The following is a 14,681-nucleotide window of genomic DNA, read 5'->3' as shown; positions in this document are numbered from 1 at the left end:
GATTATGGGGAGGCTGAGCTCCTCCACATGTTTGTTGGACCCGTGCCCTTCCTGGCTGGTTTATGCAGCTAGGGAGAGGACACGAGGCTGGCTCCAGGCGGTTATATCTGCTTCTTTGAGTGAGGGTTATTTCCCCACCGTCTTGAAGGAGGCGGTGGTGAGACCTCTCCTCAAGAAGCCTGCCTTGGACCCAGCTGTGTTGAACAACTTTCGTCCAGTCTCCAACCTTCGCTTTCTTGCGAAGGTTGTTGAGAGTGTGGTGGCGCATCAGCTCCCTCTGGTCCTGGATGAAGCGGATTATCTGGACCCCTACCAATCGGGTTTCAGGCCCGGGTACAGCACGGAGACGGCATTGGTCGCTCTGGTGAATGATCTCTGGAGGGCTCGGGACAGGGGATATTCCTCTGTCCTAGTCCTATTAGACCTCTCGGCGGCTTTCGATACCATCGACCATGGTATCTTGCTGCGGCGTCTCAGGGGATTGGGAGTGGGAGGCACGGTTCTTAGGTGGTTCTCCTCCTATCTCCTGGGACGTTCGCAGTCGGTGTTGGCAGGGGGGCAGAGATCGGCCCCGAGGTCTCTCGTTTGTGGAGTTCCTCAGGGGTCGGTTCTCTCGCCTCTCCTGTTCAACATCTACATGAAACCGCTGGGTGAGATCATTCGTGGTTTTGGAGTTGGGTATCATCAATATGCCGATGATACCCAACTTTTCTTTTCGACCCCAAACCACCCCAGTGATGCCCTCGCTGTGATGTCCCGTTGCCTGGAGGCGGTTCGGGTCTGGATGGGGAGGAACAGACTTCAGCTCAACCCTGACAAGACTGAGTGGCTGTGCATTCCGGCATCCCGGGACATTCAAGATGTTCCATCTCTTTCTATGGGGGGTGAGCTCTTACCCCCCGTGGATAGGGCTCGCAACTTGGGAGTCCTCCTAGATTCACGGCTTACCCTAGAAGATCATGTAGTGGCCGTGACTAGGGGGGCTTTTGCCCAGGTTCGCCTGGTGCGCCAGTTGCGGCCCTATCTGGACCGGGATGCCCTGTGCACGGTCACTCATGCGCTCGTGACCTCTCGCCTTGACTACTGTAATGCTCTCTACATGGGGCTTCCCTTGAAGACCACTCGGAGGCTCCAACTGGTACAGAATGCGGCCGCGAGAGTTGTCTTGGGAGTTTCCCGGTACTCCCATGTTACACCTTTGCTCCGCGAGCTGCATTGGTTACCAGTTGTCTTCCGGGTGAGGTTCAAGGTCTTAGTTATGATCTTTAAGTCCCTACATGGCATGGGTCCGGGGTACCTCGGGGACCACCTGCTGCCGGCTTCAACTCCCCTCCGCCCTGTGCGTTCCCACAGAGAGGGCCTCCTCAGGGTGCCTCCGGTCAGGGAATGTCGACTGGCGGCCCCCAGGGGGAGAGCCTTCTCTGTGGGTGCCCCGGCTTTGTGGAACCAACTGCCGGTGGAGCTCCGGACGGCATCGGACCTCCGAACTTTCCGTCGTGGTCTGAAGACCCATTTGTTTGAATTGGCCGGTCTGGCCTGATGGGGGAGCTGTGTTTTAAATTGTCATTTTAGATTGCATTATTGTTTTTTAATTGGGCACTGATTTAATCTTTGTTTTAACTTTTGTATAGTATTGTATTTTTATTTATATGCCCTGTGAACCGCCCTGAGTCCCCAGGGAGAAGGGCGGTATATAAATTAAATAAAACATAAACATAAAACATATATACATTTATCTGATATTTTATCAGTTTCCTGAAAAGTTTGTTTCCTCATAAGTCTGTTTCTCAGTCTTAAACTGTTTCAGAATTTATTTAAGATATATTTAGTGTTTTTATGATCTTTATGGATTTTTGTGACATATAGAGTATGCTAAAATTATGATATCTGTTGAATTACATTTTGTTTTTTGCCCACTTACACTTTCTTTTAGCACTCTGTACTTCCCTTGCTCTTTGATCTCAAAAGAAGCTTTCAGATATTCTTCAACGGCTGTCTCATGGAGAACACATTACATAGTCAACTGGGAGGGAACTAGGGCATTAGTGACTGTGAATAAAGCTCCTCAAATTACGAAAAGGCACAACTGATGCACAGTTGAGCAAAGACCCTCCTAGCTTCCTTGAGCAAAATTTGCAAGTCTAGGAGAACCTCCAGAATATACAACCTATTCAACTAATAACAATAATGGAACAATAGATCTAAAAATCTAAAAGTTTTCTCTCTCTCTTTCCAGAAAAATAGTGAATCAACAACACAGGATTTACTGCACTGAAGGCCATCAAATAGAAATACAAATTATTTAAAATCAAATTTCCCATTACCAATTGTCAGTCACCATTTAATAATACAAAATCCCTCTAGATGAACTATTGGTTACCTTCTTATCAGTTTATTCACAGTGCAGCAGTCAGCTGTTATAAATATTCTTCTCACCATGCATTTGTGTTTGCATATTAATATTAATTTCTATTAAAATAGAATACCATTTAGCTCTATTATCATTTACCTAGATTTAGCATATTCTGTTTTCTAATCACTCAGTTTCTCTGCAATACAAGAGATCAAAAGCGCAGTAGGTGTTAATGCAGTACAGCTGAAGGCCTACAGATAAAATGCTAGGTTATATTGGTGTACTAATGGAAAATATTATAGTTTTTTTAAAAAAAATCATGATATATTTGTATTACAAGATGCACATCTTAATTTACAAACAGAGTTTACAAAAATGGCAACACATTATTTTAAATTTGAGATAGAGCCACAGTTATCCCATCTAAGTGCTTTAACAAGATTTTAAAATAGTACACCAAATACAAAATGGTGGGAAGATGCTAAGGAGGATTATTTCCTTTATTATAGATGTCACTATTTTTATGGATGTCCTATAAATGAAGGAAGTATATTACATTAATGCATTTGCAGGTTACATAATGTATTTAACCACATTTCTGGGTAGAAGGAAATCAACTCCTTGATGACTATATTAGAGACAATGGAGTACTTCTGACAAGGGGAGCGGAAGGCTCCTTCTGTAGCCACTGGCACACCTTTTTGATCTAGGTCAGATTTTAAGGGCAAACATGAAGATACTGGAGTCGGGAGCATTGCTTCCCCCACCACTCCCATTTACACTCATAAGAATAGGGCCCAAAATAGGAGGCTTCTATCAGCCCCTGAAGTAGTCCAAGTCAGGAAATAGACCCCATAAGCACACACTCTGCTAAAGAGAAGTTTCCTGAAGATGAGCTCCAGCAAATATCCAAAAGTTCAGAAGACAAAAGCTCTGGTTCCCAGTGACCAATCCAGACTGGATCCTGCAGACACCATAAGGATTATAGGAATGATGTTTTTTTGTTAGGACATAAACAAAGCCTACCAGATTTCTCCTCTGCCTTTTCTTATATCAAACAGGTTCAAGATGGGATTATCTTGAATTTCTTTGTCATGCCTTCTCCTTTCCAGCTGCGTTGTTTCTGCCTTAACTGGTTCTCTGTACTTGCTTCTAAATCTTGTGCAGGAATTTTGCACTATTTATATTTAGACAGCATGTCATTCCCTATTTAAAAAGTTTTTTTTTTCTTAAAACATTTTATGAAAAAAGTTTCTGAAGAATTGTGAACAGTCAACTTACAAGGGCCATTCTTTTTTGCAATTAAAAGAAAATGGGCTGGAAGCTTTCGTACATGATTGTATTTAAAACAGTCTCTTCAGTGCTTAAAAATAAATTATTACAAAATAATGAACAATTAATTTTTAGAACAATCTGATCTGGGTGTACTTATTTAGTTCAAAAGGGCTTATTCTGAAGTAAGCAAGCAAAAATTGCATCCCACATAATTTAACCTAACTATAGTATTATTTCATGATTAAAAATTCCTTAAATATTTTCATCTGTACAGCACATGTACAGGTACATCTGTAGATTTTAAATCTGTATTGGTATATTTACTAAATACAATTTTGATGTAATATCATTTCATTGACCTTTTTAGGAGAAAAATATTAATTTAAACATGAATTTAGTTTCTTTTGACATGGAACAAACTTTCTGTTATTTAAGCAGCATAATACTAAAGATAGTATCTTTATTTTGTAATTTACATTGCCATGGTATACCTAGAAGAATTCAAGCATTTATTTTCCAAAACAGTAGGACTGAATAATTTGGTCTGTATTTTTAGTTCAGTACAACCCAGACAATAAAAAGGTACATGAAGGAAGAGTACATTTTGACAAACATCATAAAACTTGTAAGTTTCCATGATTTAAAAGTCTTTTCCAAAGAGATACATTTGTTCAGAACTCTTGGCACACATTGGGATATTTTTTGTGTACAGATTGGCAACGATTGAGATGTTCAATTATCAAATTAAATAATGACAAGAGATGACCAATAGGTATGATAAATGTGTATGCATGCTCACACATGGCATATAATTTCAAGTAATTGTATATTAATGATTCTTCAATAGTATTTGAGGATAGCACAGAGGCCAGTCATATAAGAGATAATTCAATTAATAATTGTACAGGTGAACAAATACGAATGTATTCTTCTGTATTTCTGAGTACTATACTCAGTACATAATCTGACCAAGGGAAAAAATATGTTTGTAAGGGTTATTTGCTCTCCCAGGATTGGATACACCACCCCATAGCAAATCTATACAAAATGTTTTATTGCAACACACACCTTCCCCAGTTGGGGTGAGTTGCTGTTTCTCTGTGGTTACTCCTTTTTTAGTTGCTACTGAATTCCAGGTAAAGCTTCAGGCTCCAGGCAGGACTCCCACCAGGAGACGCTGCCACCATAGATTGTGGTCCTGGAAGTTGAATGAAAATCCACTTGCCTGTTTGCAATAATTGCTAGTCTCCAGACATCGTGTCCTTTTCCCGATTTCCTGATTTCCTCCACCTGTCACACACCTCTTTTCCCACTCTGTCTTCACATTTACTTTTGTAACCTCAAATGTTTGGGTGGGGAGAGGCTGCCTTTGGACATCAGCAGGTCCAAGAAAACATCAGGACATGTCCCAATTAGCCAGGAAACTGGAACATTGGTTTGAATGCCTGCAAGTACAGTTCCTGAGGGAATGGGTGAAGGCCTGAGGGAATTGGGAAGAAAACCTGTCTGCATGACTGCAGCTGCTTTTCAAACAGGCAGACAGCAACTCCAACATTACTCCTTCACAAAGTAAATAGCTTACTTACTTCATGATTAATTTTAAAAGATTTTATAGACCTTATTTATTATTATTATTATTATTATTATTATTATTATTATTATTATTATTATTATTATTATTAGAATTTCTATACTGCCCTTCTCCCGAAGGACTCAGGGCGGTGTACAGGGCAATAAAAGTACTACATACAAAAGTTAAAAGTAAGATTAAATTAATTTAGCCCTAACGATAAATAGTTAAAAATACCCCAAACCCTAGACCAGGCCGGCCTGTTCAAATAAGTAGGTTTTCAGATCACGGCGGAAAGAGCGAAGGTCGGGAGCCATCCGGAGCTCAACCGGTAATTGATTCCAAAGGGCTGCCACGCCCACAGAGAATGCTCTCCCCCTGGGGGCCGCCAGCCGACACTCTCTGACCGAAGGCACCCTGAGGAGGTCCTCTCTGTGGGAGCACACAGGACGAAGGGAAGATGACGCCGGCAGCAGGTGATCCCGTAAGTAATCCGGACCCATGCCATTTAGGGCTTTATAGGGCTTTATAAAATTTATTTCTCCTTTGAATGAACACATTCAACAGAAAATCCTATGGTCATAATATAATATAATAACATAATAAGATATTAAGATAGAATAGCCAGATTGAAATGTACAACTCCCACAACTATATTATCATATAAGCAACAGTAACTTCTAAAGACTATTGAAAATAGTATGTCTTCTGATATCAATAATGCTTAGGCATGAAATTTAACCATCTATAATAAGGGATTCCACATAAAATATATATAGAGAACCCTACTATGCATTGCCACAAAAGCAGGCACAAGAGGCTCTATTCAATCAAATATAAAGATCAGGCAAATATATATAGGCAAACAAGAAGAACTTTGGCTCCAACAGTAATAATGCTTTAAAACTAAGAATGATCAGCACTTTGAATTGCAGATGATATGGCCATTTCCTACAGATAACCAATAGCATCTTTATAATAATTACGATTGTAGTGCCAAATAACACTTCAATGATGGCTAAGTGATGCTGTGAAGCTTCTGTAAATGGCCACCAATCTCAACATTTGAAAGTACTCAGGGATTTTATAATATTCATTCCTATCTTTTTTATCTATCATTAATTGATATCTGCTTCATTATCTTATTTATAACCATGAACACTTGGTAAGCCAGCCCAAGAGAGTTGAAATATAAATAAAAATATTATCAATAAAATTAAAACATTAAAATATTTAACTTCAAACAAAAATATCAAAATAAAATTTTAAATGAAGTACTATGATGAGAAATGTCTTTAGTGTCTTCTTTAAATAAACTAGGGCTGGATGAGAATTTCCTTGTAGCTTGGGTAAAGAAAAAAGCTCTTGCTGCAGTAATTTCAGCTAGGCACCCTCTCAGTCTGTATTCACAATAAATCTTTCAGTGTTGATCATTAACAGTGTTGCTCTATGGTGTAACATACAGGAGGAAGTTCCTTCAGATAAGCAAGGGTGAAGCTATTTAGGGATTTAATTGTCAAAACATGCACCTTGAAGTTAATCCTGAACCATAAAACAAAATAATGCAGTGCTTCCAAGCAGGTGTTGATTGTCAGTTGCTCCACAGAGGAGCACCAACAGACGTTTGGCTGTCACATTCTGGATCTGTTGTAATTTGCAAGTTTCCCTTAAGGTCGCTACTATTACTATTAGACTACTGTTAGACTACTGTTAGCCTATTAGACAAAATTAAACACAGGCAGAGCCTGAGACCCTGGCACATCTGTTGAAAGTGGAAATGAAAAGTAGAGCAAAGTATATAGTTGATACTCAGCATGTAGCTGTTACTCCATTGCCCTAGCACTGAATATTGCTTTTAGTGGCTTCATGTTGATGTTAATAATTATCTGATTGAGGGAGTACTTCTTAGAGACTAGCATCTGGGACCTGTCCGCAAGATAGGAATAGAACTCCAACAAAACTGAGCCCACCTAGCAATGACAATCCATGTCCCTTTGGTGAAGGTACATAAAGTAAAGATAAAGGTTCCCCCGCACATGCATGCTAGTCGTTTCTGACTCTAGGGGCCGGTGCTCATCTCCGTTTCAAAGCCGAAGAGCCAGCGCTTGTCCGAGGACGTCTCTGTGGTCATGTGGCCGGCATGACTAGCACGGAACGCTGTTACCTTCCCACCATAGTGGTCCCTATTTTTCTACTTGCATTTTTACATGCTTTCGAACTGCTAGGTGGGCAGAAGCTGGGACGAGTAACAGGCGCTCACTCTGCTACGCGGCACTCGGGATTTGATCCACCAAACTGCCGACCTTCTGATCGACAATAAAACTGGGCAAGCAGATGCACAAGCCTTCTTCCTGATATTTCTACTGATGGTATTGTCAGCTTGTCAGTGGATATCAGAAACTTTATCCATGAAAAAGTTCATAAAGAACTCCCAGTTTTCTAGGAGACCACAGCCCTCAAAAGGCAACTTCAAGTCCCAAATCTCTTAGAATTGGGCAATTTCTTAAAGATGCAGAGGTTTCCTTATTCCCTCAGCATTGGCTCTCCAACCAACTCTAAGCTCTATCCGGTCAAATAGATTTAGATTTCTGGCACCAGTAATCTAGTTAGAGCCTGCAGTTCCTCAATAAACAAAGAGACCCATGCACATAATCTTTTGCAAACCATTTAATCCATACCCTCAGGCAGCTGATCATGTCAATCAATTACCAAGCTGATTTGGCATAACAGCAAACCTTTCTACTTGCAAAGTCTGAAAAGCCATAGGATCCAGAAGACACCAAGAGAAAAACATCCTGAGAGGAGGGATGAAATCATCTATCTCAACACTTCAAAGTTTTAGGTTTCCATACCTAGGATATTGGTAAAACCTTAGAGATGGATGAGTGGATGGGTGGAAGGAAGGAAGGAAGGAAGGAAGGAAGGAAGGAAGGAAGGAAGGAAGGAAGGAAGGAAGGAAAAAGAAAAGAAAGGGGGAAGAGAAGAAAAACAGATGAATGGCCTTGAGCTTTATTTACATTTTATTATCCTCCATAGGATAAAGAATGGTCATGTAAGAAAAAAAATGAATGTCAGGTGTATCATGTATAGGAAAGATTCTAAGTGACAGAAATCTATCTTACAGAATGACAGAGTTGGAAAGAACCTTGGAGGTCTTCTAATCCAACCCCCTGCTCAGGCTTCTACCTTTCTGGACAAATGGCTGTTAATCTCTTCTTAAAGGCTTGCCTCCACAACTTCTGGAGGCAAACCATTCCAGTGATTAATTGTTCTCACTGATAAAAAAATTTCTCTTTAATTCTAGCTTGGATTTCTCTTTGGTAAGCTTCCATCTGTTACTTCTTGTCCTCTATCAGGTGCTTTGGAGAATATTTTTTATTTTTATTTTAATTCCATTTATATCCCGCCCTTCTCCGAAGACTCAGGGCGGCTTACAAGCTTAGCAGTAGCCTTCATTCTATGTATATGCCTGCTTATTAGGGCTTTCACACACACCCCCAAGCGGCATTATTACAAAGTCAGCTTAATTGCCCCCAACAATCTGGGTCCTCATTTTACCTATCTCTCTAACTAAAGAAGATAAGGCCTTGGCAGGTTTTCTAACGGAAGGGAAACTGATTTTTTAAATTAATTGGAGAATATGATTAATGACAATATTAGGGCTCGATAGGGCTCGCAACTTGGGCGTCCTCCTGGATTCACGGCTCAATTTCGAAGACCATATAGGAGCCGTGACCAGGGGGGCTTTTGCCCAGGTTCGCCTGGTGCGCCAGTTGCGTCCCTATCTGGACCGAGACGCCCTACGCACAGTTACTCATGCGCTTGTGACCTCCCGTTTGGACTACTGTAACGCTCTCTACATGGGGCTGCCCTTGAAGACCACTCGGAGGCTTCAACTGGTGCAGAATGCGGCCGCGCGAGTTGTAATGGGGGTTTCCCGATACTCCCATGTAACACCTCTACTCCGCGAGCTGCATTGGCTTCCGGTTGCCCTCCGGGTGAAATTCAAGGTGCTGGTTATCACCTATAAAGCCCTACATGGCCTGGGTCCGGGATATCTGAGGGAACACCTGCTGCCGGCATCAAATGCCCTTCGCCCAGTGCGCTCCCACAGGGAGGGTCTGCTCAGGGTCCCGCCGGTAAGAGACTGCCGGCGGGTGACACCCAGGGATAGGGCCTTCTCGGTGGGAGCGCCTGCCCTCTGGAACCAGCTGCTGGTGGAGCTGAGAACTGCCCCCGACCTTCGATCATTCCGCCGGGGCCTGAAGACCTGGCTCTTCGAGCTTTCGGGCCCAGACTGAGGAGGAATTTTTAATTTGGGGTTCTTTTTAACTGACTACAGGGTTAATTTAATATTTTTTAATTTGGTTCTTAATTTTTGTATTTTGGATTTTTAATTCCCTGTAAACCGCCCTGAGTCCTCAGGGAATAGGGCGGTATATAAATATAACTAAATAAATAAATAAATAAAATAAATATTAGAAAGGTAGAGAATTGTGTTTTAATATATTGTGCAAGGAGCGGAGATTTCAGATTCCAGCTTCCTTCGAGCAAGCATTTGCCGGTGTATTAGGCTAATAAAGGACTTTTAAGGTAAACAATGCCTCAGAGTCACCTGAAAAGCCCATACGTCGGAAACTTGACACCTTTTTTATTTTCTAGTGATAAGAAAAGAAGGGAAGAAATAAGAGAAAAAGAAAGGAAATCCATTTAGTCCTGTGGAATTTCCCATTTGTTCCGCTTGGCTCATGTGAGGTCATTGAAGAATAATTCAAAGAAGTGGAAATAATTTTATAAGCTTTTACCATTTGCTCTTATGTCAGTGAATAAAATGATATCACAGAGTTTAGACCAAATGCATTAAGTAGGAAGCTGATTAGCAGCAGGGGTGAGCCAGAATATATTCCCTGTCATTACTCAGTTAGCTAGATGGATTATGAAAGGTGTTCTTCTGATACCTTCAGGCAACCAATGTTACTTGGTTGCTGCCAAGGATTCCACATTGTAACAGACAGTAAGTAATTAGCATCCAAAGCAGAATATGGCTTAAACAAAATATATACTTTTCCTCTTGTAGTTCAATCATCCTTTTTGGACAGAATGAATTAAAGCACAAATTTAAACCCAGATAAATACAGGGCATTTGACTTTTGGATCAAGTTCTTTTTTCACTTTCCCTCAAGGCATCCATCTTTTCCCCTTTGGGCTGAAGTTCTCACACCAAAATGTTATGGGTGGGACCAATACAAAAGAAAGTAAATTAAAATCGGTATACGTATTTATTAAATTTTTAATAAGTTATATAGTAGTGGGTTTACTAATTTCCCCAATTGTGAAATAAATAAAAAAAATGATGCCAACTATTTAATCAGCAGTACCACGTTCTTCAGCTCTGCTTTAAAGGTTGAAAGACTCCCAAGCCAAAATCTCAACAAGGAAAGAATATCACTATTAGGTATTACAAGTATACCTGCATCTCTTGCAATAGCTATAGATGACATCATATTTTCCTCAGATTACGGCCTAATTAATTAATTTTTATTTATTTAATATCACATCTCACTGACTTCAGGTCTTATATTTAGTCAAAACTGATGAGACACTTGTAGATGAATGTTTACATTTCCACAATAATAGCATCTGTATATAAAATATTCTAGTTTCTTTGCTCACCTACTGTCAAGACTGTGCTGACAATACCTTAATCGCTAAGTTCTCTGCATTTCTGTGCTTCATTTCTTCTCCGTCTCTTTTAATATATCGTCTTGCTTTCAGTTCATCCACAAAGCTGTCAATTTCCCAATATGCTCTCCCCCCCCACACACACAACAGCTACATTTCTAGTGATTCTAAGATAGCTCACTTGAGAAGCATGCCATTCTATTTCAAATCTGCCACTGTTCAAGGATGGCAATCTATTTCAATAGGGGTGTATGTAAAAGAGAAAGACAGTTTATCCGCACACAGTGCTGCAGTTAAGTTCTCTGGCATGGCATATTGTCCTTCAGAAAGATGTAGAAATGCAAAGCATAAACTTTTATTAACATATTTTATCCCAATAAGTACCACATGATTCATGATTCCACCAGCCAAAGGCTTTCGCAACATCCCAAGGAATAAAGAAAAAAAAATAAAAAATATACATTCCCAAAGATTGCAAAACTGAAACCTGAAAGTTGAAGAAAGATAGATTGTAAGCCGCCCTGAGTCTTCGGAGAAAGGCGGGATATAAATGGGATTAAAATAAAAATAAAAAAAGTAAAGGGTTCATTTCACCAAGAGCTTAGTTGGGTTGCCTATATTCTCTAGAATGTCAAGAAGAAGAAAAAATGTTATGGGTCATCCCAAAGATAATTTTTCTGGAGCAAATTTTTGAGATAATATTCAATAATCATTTCAATAATTATAATTTTATTTTAGGTTTTTTTCCCACTTCATCAATTAAATATTCAATAATACTTATTGGGTCAATGACCAGGAAAAAGTCAAAAGAACAAAAAGAGAAGCAAATAAATACAATAATATACTAACAACTAGCAAAATAATTTTTAACCATCAAATTTCCCTTTGTCTTCCTCAATGCTATTGTTTCTAGAAAGTATATTTGTTGATATCTAGCATACACACACACATGGAGAGAGAGAGAGAGAGAGAGAGAGAGAGAGAGAGAGAATGCTCCAACATTGGAAGTTTTTAAGAAGAGACTAGACAGCCCTTTGTCTGAAATGGTATAAGGTTTCCTTCCTGCCTGAGTAGGGGTTTGGACTAGATGACTTCCAAGGTACCTTCCAACTTTTTCTTCTTCTTCTACTACTACTACTACTACTACTACTACTACTACTACTACTACTAATTATGATGATGATGATGATGATGATGATGATGATGATGATGATGATGACTGGAATTGCCCAGGTGTTGATTGCCTTCACAGTATTTCCTCCATTGAGTTTGGACTTCTTCACTCTCTTGATGTATTCACCTCTAATCTTTTTCTTGACTTGATGTTGATGTTGTCAGCTTGAAGGATACCCAAGTATTTGTAGTAATCTTTCTCATCCAGACTCTTAATGTTATTTTCATGGGGCATCTTGATTCCTTCAGTTTTCACTATATTTCCTTGTTTGAGAGTTAGTGTGGCACATTTTCCCAAGCCAAACTCCATGCCAATATCTTGGCTATATATACAGACAGTGTTCAGCAGCGATTCTATTTCAGATTATGTTTTTTCATACAGCTTCAGATCATCCATGTAAAGGAAGTGGGACAGTCTGGCAGATGTTTTTGATGTTTGATAGCCATGGCCTGAGTTATTCAGTATTGTTGACAGAGGAAAAAGTGCAATAACAAATAGTAGTGGTGATAATGAATCTCCTTGAAATATTCCTCTCTTGATATTAACCTCTCCCAGTCTTTCACCTTTGACCTGCAACTGTGTCTTCCATTGTGCCATTGATCTTTGCACAAATTTTCTGATGTTTCTACTGACTCCTGTTATTTCTAGGCACTTGATTATCCAGTCACGTGGCAGAGAGTCAAATGCCCTTTTTTAGTCAATCCATGCCACATTCAGGTTGGTCTTCCTTTTCTTGCAGTTTTCCAAGATCATTTTGTCTATTAGGAGTTGATCTTTCGTTCCTCTGTTATTGGGGCGGTTTCCTTTCTGCCCGGATGGAAAGAGATTGTTTTCAACTAGATGATGTTGTACTGCATAACCTACCACATAAGTTAGCAATTTGAAAGTTGTTGGTAAGCAGGTAATTGGCCTGTAGTTGCCTGGTGTTGCCCCTTTTGCTGGATTTTTCATTAATAGGTAGATTTTCCCAGCTGTTAGCCACTTTTCAATTTCTCCTCCTTGTAGTATATTGTTGAACTGCTTGGCAATGAGCGGGTATATAACAGTTAGATGTTTCAACCAAAACCCATGCAGTTCATCTTCACCTGGTGCTGAAAATTTTTTGATCTTCCTTGCTCTTTTTTCTACCATTTTTGTTGTTATACTAGTTCTTTCATTTCAACTTCTGTTTTATTTGCATCCACCTCTTTTAACCAAGCCGCATCCTTGTTGTGTTTCATTGGGTTATCCTATATCTGTTTCCAGAACTACTACTACTACTACTACTACAATTATTATTATTATTATTATTATTATTATTATTATTATTATTATTACTACTACTACTACTACTATTGATCATCGCACAGTCAGCCAGATGTTCAGACTGGATTTGGCATTTTTGTCTACCTATTGAGTCCTTACCAAGGACCTGGGATAGGCAGATGTGGATGTTTGATGGTGTTATAGATATCATCGCAGGATGGAAGCAGTTCCTAGTAAGGCCGCCTTTTGCAATTGACTAATGGTGAATTTGTCAATTGCACCACGTCAAGGTAGCGCCTCACTGGGGGATTATTATTATTATTATTAGAATATTATTATTACTATTATTACTATTACTATTATTATTATTATTATTATTATTATTATTACAGTCTGATGGTAATGCAAGCATATGTACTATGTGTGTGTACCATTAGCATGATGCATAAAATTGTATTGTATTGTATTGTATTGTGATCTTGCTTCAGAATAGGCTGCATTTTTACTAGAAGCAAACCCAATCCAATCAAACTCAAGTGTAGAACTAGTTGCAATTAATAATCATTTAAATCAATTAAATATATTGTCACTGCGTTTTTCTGTTTTCTCAGCAAAGCAAGTTATAGTTTATACTTTGCAAGCTATCTTGTTATCTTATCATTGTAACCATAGTGAGTGTTCCATGTTCAGCCAGTTTACTACTGTGTGCACATGCCTAAAACAAAAGTTACTTTCTTTTTCCTCTTCTTTGTGCTCTCTGGTGAGATAGACATGTAGTTCATTTGCTTCTGCCACGTGTCTTGGAGAAGAAGATTTAAGGTCAGTTACATCGTCTTCTATTTTTACAAGCTCTAATGCAGCCATCTCAGAAAGTTTTCACACTCACGGAGCTCATGCTGAATATGGGCAGGATGTAATTTTTTATTCTCATTGTACCCCTGAGAAAAGTTGTTTTGAACAAATTGAGGTTTTTGAGCAAAGTCTACAACAGGCTAAAGCATATGCCTCAATGTTTACGCAGCATGAGAGGGAATCTGCTTTTATTCAAAGCCCAGAGTCGGCCATATTGCCTTCTTCTCCCAAGGCAAAGCCACACCCACCAGTGGGTGTTATGTTAGATGAAGGGGAACAGAAAATTCAAATGGCACGCAAGGCTACAGTGCTGCCTGAATCTAATGTTATAGCACCATCTGCTGGTGAATTTGTTTTACAAGATAGAAATGACTTATTATATGGAATGCAAGAGCAAATTAAGAGAATGCAAAATGCATTTTCACAGATGTCTATTCCTCAATCATTGCTCTAAGCTGATGATGCTAGAATTCCTATTAATACTGCTACTAGCCAGGTTCCTGTCCCAGATAGAGTACAGCAACAGTCAG

Source organism: Vipera berus, assembly GCF_964194415.1.
Source record: "Vipera berus genome assembly, chromosome: 2".
Classification (NCBI taxonomy): domain Eukaryota; kingdom Metazoa; phylum Chordata; class Lepidosauria; order Squamata; family Viperidae; genus Vipera; species Vipera berus.
Note: the sequence above shows the minus strand (reverse complement) of the source record.